Source organism: Emydura macquarii, unplaced genomic scaffold (genome assembly GCF_026122565.2).
Source record: "Emydura macquarii macquarii isolate MOO-44397 ecotype Brisbane River unplaced genomic scaffold, CSIRO-AGI_Emac_v2 contig_3530, whole genome shotgun sequence".
NCBI lineage: Eukaryota > Metazoa > Chordata > Testudines > Chelidae > Emydura > Emydura macquarii.
In genome coordinates, this window is record NW_027133667.1 from 2,451,648 (window position 1) to 2,467,693 (window position 16,046).

Sequence of the window (16,046 nt, forward strand, 5' to 3'; positions counted from 1 at the left end):
CTTTTGTTTTAAATTTGCTGCCTATTATTTTCATTGAGTGGCCCTTGGTTCTTGTGTTATTAGAAGGATTAAATAATACTTATTTAGTCAATTTCTCCACATAATTCACAATTTTATATACATCTATCATATCCTCTCTTAACTGTCTCTTTTCCAAACTCAAAAATTCCAGTCTTTTTAATTTCTCCTCATATAGAAGCTGTTCCATCCCCTAATTATTCTTATTGTCCTTCTTTGCAGCTTTTCCAATTCTAATATATCCTTTTTCAGATAAGGTGATCAGAACTGCACACAGTATTGAAGGTGTGGACGTACCATTGGTTTATAGAGTGACATTATGATATTTTCTGTCGTGTTATCCATCCCTTTCCTAATGGTTCCTAACATTCTGTTAGCTTTTTTGACTGCCACTGTGCACTGAGTAGATGTTTCCAGAGAACTATTCACACTGACTCCAAGACCTCTTTCTTGAGTGGTAACAGCTAATTTAGGTCCCATCAGTTTGTATGTATGGTTGGGATTATGTTTTCCAATGTGCATTACTTTGTATTATCAGCATTGAATTTCATTTGCTGTTTTGTTGCCCAGTCACCCAATTTTGTGAAATCCCTTTGTAACTCTTCACGGTCTATTTTGATTTACCTATCTCGAGTAATTTTGTATCATCTGCAAATTTTGCCACATCACTATTTACCCCTTTTTCCAGATCATTTATGAATATGTTGAACAGTTCTGGTCCCAGTACAGATCCCTGGGGGACAACACTATTTACCTCTCTCCATTCTGAAAACTGACCATTTATTCCTATCCTTTGCTTCCTGTCTTTTAATCTGTTACTGATCCATTAGAGGACCTTCCCTCTTATCTCATGACTGCTTACTTTGCTTGGTGAAGGACTTCTTCAAAGGCTTTGTGAAAGTCCAAGCACACTATATCCACTGGATCACCCTTATCCACATGCTTGTTGACCCTCTCAAAGAATTCTAATAGATTGGTGAGGCATGATTTCCCTTTACAAAAGGCATGTTGACTCTTCCACAACAAATCATGTTCTTCTTTGTGTCTGATCATTCTGTTCTTTACTAGTCTTAAATATATACATTTGACTTACTACCTGTTTTAATTCTGGATCAAATTACATTAGTTTTTGTGGTCTGACTTCCTATCTGATTAACGTAGCATAGTAAATACCTGGTTACCAGATGCTATACTAATATTTATAACCTATATTTTTTTTCAAACTATATTTTAAGTGCATTGGGGCAGGGACCATATTTACCTGTGTGTTGGTATAACACCTTGTACAGTGGGGCCCTGACTGAGGAATTCTGTCAGTACTGCAATACAAGGCCCTTATTCAGGAAAGCATGCCATTTCAGAACGGCACTTAAGCATGTCCCCTAGATGTCCCATTGAATTCAAAATGTATTCTGCAGTTTGGTTTGAGTTCTTCAAGTCAATGGGACTTAAGCACATGTTTAAAGTTAAACATGCTTATCTGTAGTCCTGAATATGGATGCTTTTCTGAATCAGGGTCTAAACCACTACCATCAACACAATCATCATCATTATCATGCTTTTGTCAGGTACTTCCCCGCCACCCCCCCCTTTTTTTTAAATATAGCAAAGATATCCCATGTTCTAGCAAAATTTCCTTCAACTGAAGGAGTATGTAGTATGAGTTTCAGTAGTGAGCTGCAGTCAGTATGCTAGCTGGTAAAAACATAAATATTTGAAGCACTTTAAACTGACTTACTGGAGGAACACTCCTGGCAGCACTAATACCATTGCTAATGTTATTTTAAAAGTGAAATTCTTCTCACATAGCCATGTAGTAGATCTTGATTCTGATATTCCATTCTCCCCACATGATCAGATCTTCCATTAGTGTTTGTGGAAGTTCTGTGCAAGGAGAAAACACGAAATATCGGAATCAAGATCCACCTGGATCTTTAAGAAGAAGTTTGCTCTTAATCATTTTCTGATTATGTAGTTGTTGCATTGCCTAAAATTGTTTTATCTTGAAATATCCCTGTCACATATGCTGAAATACATCTATTTTTCAACACATTTCTATGCCCACTTTTTGTAGGCTATTGGATATAATGTAAGAATGATAAATAGGCTTGGCAGAATTTGACATTTTTTATAATAATTGACAGATAATATTTTTATTGATTTACATTTTCATTGTTGTGCAAAATTATGGGTGTTAAGCATTTTTTTTATTTTTATCCATTTAAATTTTCACAGTTGTGGGAAATTAAGTGGGCGGTTCAGACAACAGTAGGATTCAGACAACAATTATTTAATGAAAGTAGTTATTGAAATTCAAAAAGTTAAAGCTTTATAACCATTAAAACACAAATTGTCAACATTACGTACAAAATATACAAAGTTAATATCCTTTAATCAAATGCTAATAAGTTCTCAGGCATCTTTTTTCTTTCTTTCTTTCTTTTTTTTTACTTTGAGTATCTGTAAATTTCTATTATCAATGGAAATATTTTTTTCATGTGTTTGTGTGTGTACGGTGAAATTGATACTTATCAATATTTACCAATACAAATCTAATCCTTCCAAGCCTATCTATAAAGTACTTCATGTTGAGCATATAGGTGATGCTATCCTGGCTGTTTTCCATAGTATATCTCCCTCCATAACTCTTTCTGGTTAAGAACTGGAAGATCATTTTCACATTTCCTCCATTTTATTATTTAATATTGAATATACAGAAGAAAATTTGCCCTTACCATATTTATGCCATGGCATCAAATTTTCTAACTCAGTTAAGACCTATTTTGGGGATCATATATTGTCCAACCTGAAACTATTATGATGAAAGAACTTCAGATTTGGGTTACTTTTTATTTATTCCCATGTCATTAGAAAACCTTTTAAGAGCTGATTATTAAAGAAAGCAGAGTAAGATAACTTACTTCCAAACTATAATGGTATTAGGATTGTACACTGATTCAAAAAGCAAAAATACTCATTGTACATATTGTATCAAATTCTAGTTTGAATCTTTTTAACAAGCATAAATTTAAAAGGTTGAACTCTTCTAACTGTAATAGTAGACACTGAAGTCAATGGATACTGACCCCTGTCATGTGACCGGGTATTAACCTGTTAACCTTTGGAACCATGACCCAGGTCCTATCCAGGAAATAAAGTTTCAGTTTCTGATATGCAGGAATGCTAGTAAGACTACTCCCCTACCCTTAAGTATAAATATAACTAGATTCATACCTATCATTCTTAATACATTCATTTAATGTTTAAAAGAGAAAAATATTTTTAGTACACTGAAGGTTTGGAATGATTCAGGAACTTTCAATCACAGAAATAGTCTGAAGTCAGATATTATGCTATGCACTTATATTGGACTGTATTGCTTAACTGGTTTTGCTCCCATTGTTTCACTTACTGAGTTTTAATATAAAATACTTCATATTTGTGCTATTACTAATTATTAGCAAATAATTTTTTTAACCATGGTCTCTATCAGTACAAACCCTGGTATATCTCACATCCTGTTAGTGCAGAAACTTTACTGTGTTGTCCGAAAGGGCCTGATGCAGAAGGCCAGTACACTGAAAAATAAGTTGCAAAATTCACCAGAGAAAGTTTATATGCATGATCTCACTATCGTTGAATTTTTCCCCACCCACTAAAGAAGGCCACTTTAGCTCTTGTCTAAAGTACAGCTCATGACTCCTGTATAGCTGTTACTCAGGACCAATGGCCTATATTCATATGGGCAACAGTGTTTCAAATATTGTGCCTTTTGATGGCTGGATAACAAAGAATTGGGGAAAGGTGTTATTGGTTCAAGGAGATCATTGATGGTTTTGGTTTTTATTAGTATTATGGTTTCTTGAATGTCAGCAGTCTGCCTGATGTTGTGCAGATCCCAGAAGCAGACATGGTCCCTGCCTTGAAGAGCTTACATTTATAAACAAGACACTGTCGGTCCAAACAAAATCTCCTATATTCAAGCATACAAAAGATGTTGGTTGACACCTGACTCTATTCAGTCAGTGTTTTTTTCCTTAAATACTTGTTCAAGGCTTCACAGGTTGTTGCTGAGAGAAGTTCACAGAACTGTTCACAGAAGAAGTCAGGTTGGAGGAGGGATTAAGCATAGGGAGGAAGTTAAAGAGAGAAAGGAAGCTCCAGGCATAAGCAGTGGCAAAGAAGATGTGACTTTAAGAAAATATTTTGGCAATGTGTGACAATTTGGGAATCTATCTGAACCAATTCTGGTTGATATTATGAAGTTGTTATGAAATGTTACTATGAAAACGGCTATATCATGAATGCCCCTCTGTATATATTTTTATCAGGCTGCAAACTCCATTTTGAATGTGTGGCCTTTTATTTATTGTTTTGCCTCCATGTTGAGCTAAAATTCCAAAGACTGGTGGCAAAAGAATAACAAAAAAGAGTTGTTGATTATTAGGGTTGCCACCCATCTGGATTTTGACTTCTGTATCCAGGTGCCATTTAGGGTTGCCAGGTGCTCAGTTTTCAACCAGAAAGTCCAGGCGAAAAGAGGACCTGGCGGTGTCTGATCAGATGTACTGACCGGACACCAAAAGTCCGGTTATCGAGGAGCAGGTGGAGACACCGTGTCATTAACCTGCACCAGCTCCTGCTTGGCCAGGGCTGCCTCCTACCTGCAGGCAAGCTCCTGGTCAGGCTGTCAGCCCCGGGGAAGAGGGGGCCCAGCTGAGGTGGGGTGGGAGGTGGAGACGATGCAGCGAACAATCGGGGGCGGGGGAGTGTGGAGCGAGCGACGGGGGTGAGACCTTGGGGGAAGAGGTGGAGCAGGGATAGGGCCTTGGGGGGAAGAGGTGGCGCAGGGGCGGGGTCTCGGGTATCCGGTTACCAGCAATTAGAAAGGTGACAACCCTAGCAGCCCTGCCTTCCTGAGCCCAGCTGGTCCTCCAAGGACTCCCAAGGGAAGGGTGAGCTGGTAAAGGGCATTGTGGTTAGGGTGTTCGTTATGTTTCATATCACCTTTACTCTCTTCTGCTTTTTATGAGCAAATGTGTGAGACTTCTATACAAAGCGTCTCTGTGGATTTAACTGCTTCACAATTACCACATGCCTCCTGACAGAGTTCAACTGTCGACCAGAAGGCGTGTGTCTTTTGGTGGGATTTTGGGACAGGGTGTGTTTGAGGAGGAGCTAGGACAGCAGGTTCCAGTTGTCAGGATGGGTGCTACCCAAAGTGTCTGCATACCCTGAGTGGGCCAAGGGACCCCAAGATTGGGGCAGTGATGAACTCTCTTCAGGCTGCAGAAGCTTAAAACACCCTGGGGATCTAGGGACCTAAGGACTTGGGTTCCTGTCACAGCAGTCTGGTGGGTGGCCAGCAGCGGGCACCTCACTGGATCTTTGACTCCATGCGTGGTCCCTTTAATGGTCATAACTGACTGACAGTTTCATTCCTGAGGCCAGCCAGGAAAAACACATTAATAGTACTCAATTAGCTTCCACCTCTCCTCTTTCCTGGCTGAACTCAGAAACAGACTCGCTAGCCAGGAAAGAGCCAAGCAAGCTCAGCCAACCGCTACTCTTGTGTTCTTTTCTCCATGCACACTGGAGTCCACAAATGCCATTCTTAAGAGCCCAATTGCCTTATACAGCCCTTTGGCCAGGCGCTGTCAGAGACTTTACTGTGGCTCCAAGTTTTGGCTCAAAATGCCCAATGAGGTATTCCACAGATACTGGAGAGAAGAAATTTTCCATTGACTCATCACGAACTTCCTGGGCTGCAGAGCACAGAACACTGGTGAAGCTTCCCTTGAGCAGGACCTAGGAAAGCTAATTCCAGTTGGATGGCTAGTCAAAGATTGTAGTGGAAAAATACCTTTCAATTATTTTATTTACTATTAGGTATCTTGTAACTTCTTAAAATAATGCCATTAAGATGCAATGAAGTTGTACAATGGTTGCAATAGACTTGAGAGTCCATCGCGTGCTAGGGCAGCTAAAATTAATTTTGCCTTGCTTGAGTACAGGGGGGGAAACAAATGCATTGAAACTGAGAATTCAATGCCCTTTTCTGCAGCTATTTCAGCATAGTAATTCTTATGCAGCTATAGTAATACATGGTTGATGCATTTCATTTGTTAATTTTGTGCTCCATGAAAAGCCTAGTTCATCTGTTAGACATGAAACACCATCAAAAGTTGATCCAATAAAAGATATTACCTCACCTACCTTGTCTCTCTCTAATGAAATTCCTAAGACAGCTGATTGCAAATAACTATACAGAAAGAAAGGGAATAACCTAGCATTGCCTTGCACAAGGCTACTCAGAAAGGATAGTATGTCAAGAAATGTAATTAGCAACTACAGTGAAAGCACAACTGTCACTTAGATAACATCTCCAGAAATGTTTTCATGTCTCAGTCATGTCATGAGGAGGATTATGGATCCAGTTTGGTACAAATGTTAAGTACTGAGAGCCAAGACATTTTAATTTTCAGATTTATAATTATAAATGTAAAACCGTAGGCGTTGCCACTTGAGTCATCACCAGTGATTTTTTTCAATCAGCTATCAATAGTTAAGATGGCATTCAATTTTTCAGTTAAAATGGGATTTTAAATCCCTTGCTATGCATGCAAATAATTAAGTTGAAATAAAACCCATGACACTGGTCATGCTAAAGTTAGGGATGTGCTTAAGAACCCTGCTAAATCCAGGCCTTCAGAATTTAAAATGTCAATTCCACTTTAGGCCCTGTCTGCACTGCGATCCGAACTGCATTATCTACAACCACTTTAAGCACTGCTCTGCCCAAAATGGTGACCAGGATTTTAAACAGTGGATGCCTACAGTTTGGCTCCTAAGTCCAGACATAAATACTAAATAAGTGTCTGATTTTCAAAAGGGCTGGCATACATACAACTTCCACTGAAGTCAACCCCAGCAGCAGGCATAGAAATACCCCACAACTGTCTCATATACTTTATCCTATATCACTTACCAGACTCCACAATGAGTAATGAGGTGTACTGGCCCCCTTTAAAACAGGCCTCTGGGCCTGAACTGCCCTGATCTTGGCAGCAAAGCAGCCTCAGGGTCACAGTTTAAACAGATGCCTTGGAGTTGTTGGCCACCACAAGGCATGCTGGGGAAGAGGATTTGGTATATACATTTTTCTCTTGCTGATTCCATGCAGAGATTAGTACTTCTGGATAGGTTTCTCCTGGTCAAACCCAAAAAAGGAGACTAAAGGTGTCTTTAAAAGACTGGTTTTGTTCACTGTTTGTTTTGGGTTTTTTTCCTTAGGTGAAGGAAGTGACCCGGCACATTGAAGCAGAACTTGCACAAAGGCATTGTCTTCCTTTCAGGGATCTAGAGTTGCGATATTGAGTAGAGAGAGGAGGAACGTCCCACCTTTATCCAAAAGGGAAAGGCAAAAGCAGTGGCTGCATCAGCACAGGACCAGGTAAGAGCTGTGTGGCATGTATCAACCTATCAAAGTGACTTACATATGTTAAAGAGGAATGGAGAGGATAATGACCCTATGCTCCTCCATTATTCAGTCCGTCAAGTAGACTCAACCTTGAAAGGATGAGTTAAGCTTGTGTTTATAGCCTCTATAGGTCAGACAAATATAACCATCACATCGGTATTCCTAAAATGTTAGCTCCACAAATGAGACAAAAATAAAAATTCATTGAGAGAGAGACTGTGGCTCTCCCCAACCCTCATGTGGCTGTGCTGTGTGAGGATCCTTCACCCCCTCCCCCAGGAGGATACATTGTCTATAGTGGAGGTCAGAATTGCAGCCTCTTCTCTCAGGGATGTGCAAGGTTTACCCTTGGGAGCCGCTCAGTGGAGAAGAAAGAAGGAGGAGCTGTGGCTTCCACTGGCCAGCTGCACAGGAAAGGAGTATGCTGCACCTCTTTAAAGAGGTATTGCATACTCCCCTGGCTCTCAAGCACTCAAGAAGCATTTGAAATGCCTCCAGTGTTTCCCTTGGGGCAGTGCAGGGCCATACCAGACCTAATGCAATCTAGCCCTTTGCAAGCCATCAACCATAACTTGCTTAACAGAACCCCGAAGGTTACCTGAGTATGCTGGATATAAATCACTACTCGTTACTGGGTTCTAAATTAAATGAACTCAGAGGCAGGGCTTGATCCAAAGCCCTTTGAAGTCAATTAGAAACATAATCATTGACTTCAATGGGACTTAATATAGGAAGTTAAACATATTTAAGTATTTTGCCGGATTAGGACCAGAGTACTCAGCATCTTGCAGGATAGAGCACAATGAGCCTATAAACTAAATTTCAATCTGTGCTTCAGCGGTCTGACCACTTACACAGTGAGAAATATTTTATAATCTTGAAAATACATAGGTGTTCTTCAGTCTGGCAGGAAACAGTGAAACACAATTCCAGTTAAAACCATTGCTTTTTCTCTGAATGTCCACAAATGTCATCTTCTGTGTTATTTTTAAAATTGAAGCTAGAAGGCTGAATCTTGGTAAGCCAAAACTTTGTATCCTTGTACCAAAATATCCCTATCTTTCTGGCTCTGTTCCAAATAATGAGATGAACAATATGTTTGTTGGGTTGCCTAGCCCACTATTTTTCTGGTTAATAATGTGATGGAGTGAGAATTAATATTTGTAATTTATTTTCATTTTCCTTTCTTCTTATGATGATGATGAAAAAATATGAAAGAACCTATTAAACGCTCCAAGTGCTCTTTGCCACTGTTTTTAATTATATATAAAAACAGTAACCTTGGACCAAGCCCTATCTTTCACTTATGAGCTCATTGCAAAAAGTGATCAAATCCATGCATTCCAGAACAACCTTTGTGGATTCAAACAAAGCAGTAACTCCAAAATCGAACCAGGGGTGGGGGGAATGGAACTTCATGAAAATTCTGCTTCCATGTCTCAGATTTAGCTTGAGTAAACTGTAAAACCATTCAGGGTTTCCTTCCTGATGGTTCTCATCTCCCAGCTGTGGAGAAAAAACGTGTTTTTTTAAAATGAAAGTACAGCCCCTGTACCTAATGTCAGCAATATACTCTCGCTCCAACAACCAGCCACATAATTACCCCTACTTAATTTTTTTATATAGGTGTATAGGAATTAGAGATTAAAAGATATGAGATCAAATCACCAGGTATACCACATATATATGGTCTCCTGACTTAATAAGCATGAGATAGTAAACCAATACTGCAACTGATCTTGGCCAAAACTCCACAATTAGTGACTTTTGTGCAGTAGACACCAAAGAAACAGGGCATACATTTACATGACCATTAAGTGTACTTCATTATCCTTGGTCAATCACTTGCCTGTTTTCTTCTCTATTCTCAAGTAATCTATTCCATATAGAGGGTCCCCACAGTGCCTCCTGTTCATTAGTCTTACTTGCAGCTACCTGTTTTCTCAGCTGTGAGTAATGTATCAATTAACTGCACATTTCCATGTTGTCCCTGGCAGTTTTCTCTTTGCTCATAAGTAGTGTGCTTTCTTCTGGGAGTTAATAATCAACTTATTTACTTTGATCATCAAAGATAAGCACTGCCATGATCTTGACCAAATATAAATGGTACTATTGGGAGGGGTATCCTGCAAGTTTTCCTTAGAATTTGTTAGTGATCCCTGAAATATAAAGACCTGTAATGTGCCCTTTTGTGTGTAAGTTATGTCGGGTAGGAGGGAATCAGCAGTCGGTATCCTCATTTAGTGTTACAAGGCTGTGGAATTTTGTCTTGGCAGTCTTGGCACGTGTCCTGTAACTGTAGTCAGGAATGAGGGGGCTGCCAAAATGTTGACAGCTTTAAAAAGTTCAATAAAGTTTAAATTGGTGGCTTTAATCTAGTTATCAAGTTCCCATGCATTCTAAAACTCATTTTTAACATACTCAGCCCACAAAGTACCAGAATGAGTTAATTAAATACCTCTTTCCTTCCCTCATCCAATTTTTTTTTTTTTTAAATGAGGCCATAAAGAGAAATCAGCTTGTGGGCATTTGTACTTCCAGGAGAAAAAGTAATGTTCACTTTTGAACGCAGCAGATCAGACTGGAAGCAGAGTTCCATCAGAAGCCTAGAGCTGGTTAAATTTTTTCTACTGAAATCTTCCCATTAGGTCTTTCATACTTTCTCCTTCCAAATTGGCTCCCATTGGGGGGGAGGGGGGGATAGGAGAAAGAAGGGTGGAAAACCCATGAAAACCCCAAACGGGGAAAATGTAATTTTTTGGTTTCCAAACACAAAGTAAAAATAAACAAAGTTGTTTTGACACTGAAACAAAAAACTTTTCACTTTGAAACATCATTACGAAACAACTTTGTTTAAAATTTCCTGTGCAAAATTTAAAAATTCAGTGGAAAAAGTTCAAAAGGGCATTTTCCCCACAAAACATTCTGTGGGGAAAAATGTGAGTTTTCTACCTGCTCTAGCTTCAGCTGTTTGGGAACAATAGCATAGGGAATATTGCTCTAAGACTGAAACTCTCAAATGTTTCTCTATTATGAGCCCCACTTCACTGTTCATATACTTATGACCTGTCTGTCATTTAACTGTAACTATAAACTACAATGTAAATTCTTGTGTTCCCCACTTTCCCAGTCCCATCTCCCTGTGCTCTGAGTGGTTCTTTACCATTCATTTATAATGAAATGCTAAGAGCTTTTGGCTACTGTCAAACACGCCCCCCCTCCGCCCCCTCCCCAGTGATTGGGAGAAGGGATGGGTCATGGTTATGTAAACCCAAGATCTAGCCCTTTGCTCATCTTCCAGGCCATAAGAGTTGTATATGTTCAACTAGGTGCTCTGTTTCAATATTGTAAAATTAGAAAGTGTCCCTTAATTTTAAATCTGAATTTCTCAACCCTCACAGACTCATCACAAACCACATTTTATTTTCCTTCTTAAAGGACATGATTCCTAATATAGACTTTGTCTCACGCTGTATTAAAAAAGAATCCTCAAGATGCCTAATCTATTTGTGGTGGTTGCTCCATAAAATCACCTGCTATATAATAGCATAGGTATGCGATCAATAACACAGCTGCATGGCATACAAGTGAAATAGATGGAATTCTAGCTGGTGCACTCCCTGGAACTATAAAATAGATGATACTGTAAAAGGTTCTGTGGTCCTTTGTTCATGGATCTCTCTTGCTGTTTTCACGGGTCAAGGCTATCAAAACAAAATCCACTAGCTGTTGTAGGGTGTTACACTCATTTGGTGATCCTTAAAAATAAACCTGCATACGGGTATCAGCCTCTTCACTGATCTCCCAGTCCCATCCCCCTGGCTGCAGCAGGGAAACCTATGCATCCTGTAGCTCCCTGCACTCTGCCTGGGTTTCTAGGCAGTAGCTCCCTTCTGCAGCCAGGGCGATGGGAGATCAGTGCTCCCCTCCCTCTGGCTCCAGCAGGGACCCAGCGCCTATGGAGCTAGGCAGAGTGCTTTGCTGTGCTCCCTGCTGCAGACAGGGGGAGGGGAGCGCTGATCTCCCATTCCCTTGGCTGCAGCAAGGAGCTTGCACCGGTCACGTAGCCGCATGGCAACGTGCTCTGCCTGCGTTCTTAGGCAGCGGCTCCCTTTTGCAGCCAGTGGGAGGGGAGTGGCGGGCCACTTTGAAAGACCCCACGGGCCACGGGTTGGGAACCACTGATATAAAAGGTCAGTGGTTTGGCTGACTTACACTTGAGTTTGAGTCAGGGATTGTGAATCACATTTAAAGGATTGCATGCACCCTTATGAAGCAAAACTGCTGAAATTCACACAGCTTTGGTCCTGCTCTGCTCCTTCACACAAATTAAATGTACCTCAGCCTGATTCCCTTTTCCGAGTAGGTACTAACTTAATATAACTTGGATGTATAAGAATCTTACTACAACATGAATTGCACCTACAAATAATTTCAGATGCAAAACTGCCCACACAATGACTTTCACCTTCAATCTGCGGATACTAAAAGGGAGTCAAGTTTTTTAAGTTCTGGATAAATGTGTTTTTATTTCAGCTATTCTAGCTAAGAAAGCAGAATGCCAGGACTGCTGTTAGTAGGCCTCTAGGCTAGCCCAATCAAATACTATTTTTACATAAAATGGACTTAATTCATCTTTAGTGTGTATCTATTGAAATTAATGAAGGTACCCAGGAGAAAAATTTGACCCACTGTCAAATAGTTGGCATGTAATATATTTTGATCTCAGTTTACTACCTTTCCCTGCTATCAACTCTTCTGTTAAAGAAATAATTTTGAAAAGAAAATATTTATTTGGAAAGAAATTAATGGCTATTTATTTAGATACTGGAGCTGAGTGATAGCAGATGACAGTATGTTACGCTTGTCATGTATATTGCTATATAACTTCCTCATGAACTACAAAATACAGTAAACTTGTCCAAAAACTCTTGGAATGAAATCATCAACAAGTAAACTACTGATGTTCAGGAGCACTTACAGTAACTTCTTCTCCTCTTTCAAATTTAACCATATATTTTCCATTAGTCTGATTACAAGATAAAGGAACTGCAATAAAAGTTTATTTTAGGAAACTCTAATCAGTGAAATGACTGATCCAAACTGTCCCACTCTCATCTCAAGCAGTAACGGTATGCACTAGTATACTGGTTTCCAAACTTCATTGGTTCATGTATCACCTTCTTAAAAAACTGATGTTTGAAGTGCAAATTTCTCCTTTTTGTGAACATTTATTTTAGGCTTAATGTGAGTATTTCTGGACTCTATAGTAAAATAAATGCCTCAGGAAGCCTAAAATATACACTTATAGCATCCCGTTTAAAATATCTGATTTTTAGACAACACATAGCAGCCGTTATGATGCTATCTTTTGTGGTACTATAATGGCCAGGAGCAGATGGTGCTATGATCTATTTGACGAGCACAGCTGAACTACATTCAGATTTGACTTTAACCTGACTTTTAAGCTGGAAGTTGCTGCTGTTTCACAGCCGAATCATTGCTGAACACCAGCCAGGCTTGGCTGGAAGGGGAGATGCGGGGAGTGGTCTCTACCTGTGCACCAGGAACCTTCACTGCCATGACCCTCTTACTCCTCAGCAGTTCTGGTCCCCACCCAAGCAGGGGCAGTGGCTACTTGTAATGATGGTGAGACTGCTCAGGGGATGGCCCTGCTGGGAGGAGACTCAAATTGCGGGCAGCTGGCTGCTCTGCTGCTGGAGAGCCAGGCCACTCTCCTTAGTCCTGTAGCCATAGGCGGAGGGTGGGTAGGGCTAAAGGAGGCGTAGGCCCCCAAGTCTCTCTCTGCCTTGTCATTTTCTGAGCCACCCCTTCATCTTACAGCTTGGCAGCCCTGCGGGACCTCGTCAACCTCCTCCCGGGAAGGCTGAGTTTTGAAAAAGGCCAGTTGTGGGAGGCTCTTCCGAAGCAGGGAGGCTTGGGAGCCACAACAGGGGAAGAGGAGCTGTAGCATCCAGCAGGGGAGCAGCAGAGGAGTATCAGGGTGCGGATCTTGGGGGGTTCCTAGAGTGGGAGGGGAGGGGAGGGGAAGGAGGAGATGAGGCTGGCAGAGGATGGAGAGTAGAGATCCTGCACTGGGGATCAGGATGAGGCTCTCTGGGATAGGGTGAGAGTCCCAGGGAAGAGGAGGGGGGGGGGACTCCGGAGAGGACTGGGGGGAAGGATTGTCCCAGAGAAAGGGAGGTGATCCAGAGGTGATGGTGGGGGGAGGGGGAGAGAAAGAGAGTCCTGAGGAAGGGGGAGATCCTGCGGCCTTGTGTCAGGTGGTGCCAGGGCCAGGAAGGGGTTAAGGTGGGGGCACTGTAGGGGAAGAGCCCCGCCGGCACGTGGACATGCGTGTCAAGTGACAGCTGTGGTGGGCTTGTCTGAATCTGTGAGCAGCCAGAGCCAACAAGCCAGAGTGCGGAGCCAGCGCAGGAGCCACTGGTGCAGGGTGAGTGCAGGGCGGGCTCAGGCTCCTCCCTCCACCCCTCTCAAAAAAAAAAAAAAAAAAAAAAAGAATATTTTCACTAGCCACCTGTACAATAGCTAGGTTTTTGTCCACTGAACCTGACTGAGCACACTGGCCATCTTTCTTGCGGAGAAAGGAGGAATTCCCCATGCTGCCCCAGCCACCCACCTCTGCGGTGACCTCTGCAGAGCAGGGAGTGCAGAGGGAGCCTTTGAGCTCGGGGCCCCCTGCAGCTGCGGGTTTTACAGCCCCCCTGAACCTGCCTGTATGCACATGTCTTTTCAGATGAGGAGCTCTGGCAGTGTGATATGGAACTTTGCAAGTTGACTTCAGTAGCTTGCGCTCTGCAGCTCGGCACAACGGAAGGCTGGGCCTAGTAGAAAGCCAGCTAGCTGTGCGGCAGATAAAACTGCTACGCTGGCGACTATTACACATTGTTATGGCTGAAAGTGGCCAGGAGAGCACATTTTGCTTTTCAGACATTTTCTGGTGTGCTTCAGTGCATGCCGTGACTGTTTGAAAAGAAAAGACTTTTTAGAGTTTTTGGCACAGCACTTCCAACAAGCTCATGCACTGCAGTTTGCGAATCAAACCCTGCACTATTAGCGCCATAAAGTTAATTTCCAAAGTAGAGCTGGTCAGGAATGATATTCTAACAAAAGTAGTTTCTGCAAAATCAAAGTTTTCCACAGGAAAATCTTGATTTTTGCCAAAACTTTTCAATTTTCCATCAGGAAAATCCAAATGAAATATTTTGTTTTGGGTCAGTTTGACCTAAATCAGAATTTTGTGGTTGTTGTTGAAATGAAATTAAATGTTTTACTTTGAATCAAGGAAATGCAGTTCAGTGACTTATTGAACTATCAAAGCATTGCGTTATGGGAGTTGTAGTTTGGACCCCAATGTGGGCCAGGCTCCCTGGCCGGACTATATCTCCCAGGGAGCCAGGCCCACAGGAAAAATGGGGGCATCAGTCTCACAAACTACAACTCCAATGAAGCAGTGCACCTGGGAAGATGCAGTTTAATGTTCAGATCATTTGTAATTAAGGGTTTCAGGTCATTTCAATAAACTAAAATGAAATTTTTGATTTAGAGAATATTGAAATGTTTTGTATGACATTTTGGATCAAAACCTTTCAAATATTTGTCTATATTCATTCCAAAAAAATGACAACTTTTTATCCTGACTTGGGACAAAAACACATGTTGAAATGTCAATTTCCCATGGGACAGAAATGTTTAATTTTGCTCAGTTCTGTTTCAAAGTATTTCAGATAATTATGGCATGTATCTCATGCATTCAGTCCTCTTTCAAATGACTAATTTTTACCCTACACATTGCTGTCTAATAGAAATTAGAAGCACACATTAGAGTGACATATTAAAAAATGTCCACTGTAAGTAGAAAAAAATCCATTGTAAATAGAAGTGGGTGACTAGGAAGTCTAGGGTTCTAGTCACAAAGATTTATGAACCAGAACTGGTTGTCAGTGTGGTAGTATTACTATGACACCATCATCTTCTGCTGCCAGATTGGAGGAGTCCACACCTGAAGTCTATTGCCAGTGTATGGGAGACATGTAATCAGCTGGCTCTCTCCATCTTCCTGCTCTCCTATGATGGGATCTCAGAATGAAAGATTTTTTTTCTCTGGCCTCCTGTGCATACAAGATCTTCTGTTACTTGTACTCCAGGAGGGAACTAGAGTTCACCCTTTACTGAGGTGGCGTTACAGTGTGGAATAGTGGTGCAAAGACAGACTTGAATGGAACTGGATTGACTGGGTGAAGACTTCTGACTGAATTCTTTAGCCAGTCCTAAATTTGGATATTTATCAGGTTTATAAAAAGGTTCATCTGGGCAAACACTCTCCACTATTCAAATTTAGCTCATTTTTCTTTTCCTTCCCAAGACCAAATGGCAGGTTTCTGTAAGCAATAAATTACTTCTTATAGATTGAAGCAAGAATGTCAGTGAGCTGTGAAACTTCTTGAGCCTGGTCTCTTGTGAGTAGCAGCGCTCCCGCAAATTCAGAACAAAGGTAACTTGGAGAAGGAGGAGGAATTCTTCTATA

General features: G+C 41.1%; 1 long non-coding RNA gene across 1 annotated transcript in view; it reads right to left on the reverse strand.

Moving 5' to 3' along the window:
- Nucleotides 1-16,046, reverse strand: part of LOC137145345 (uncharacterized) — a 31,189-nt gene that overhangs the window by 3,527 nt on the left and 11,616 nt on the right. The gene's annotated exons all lie outside the window — the stretch shown is intronic.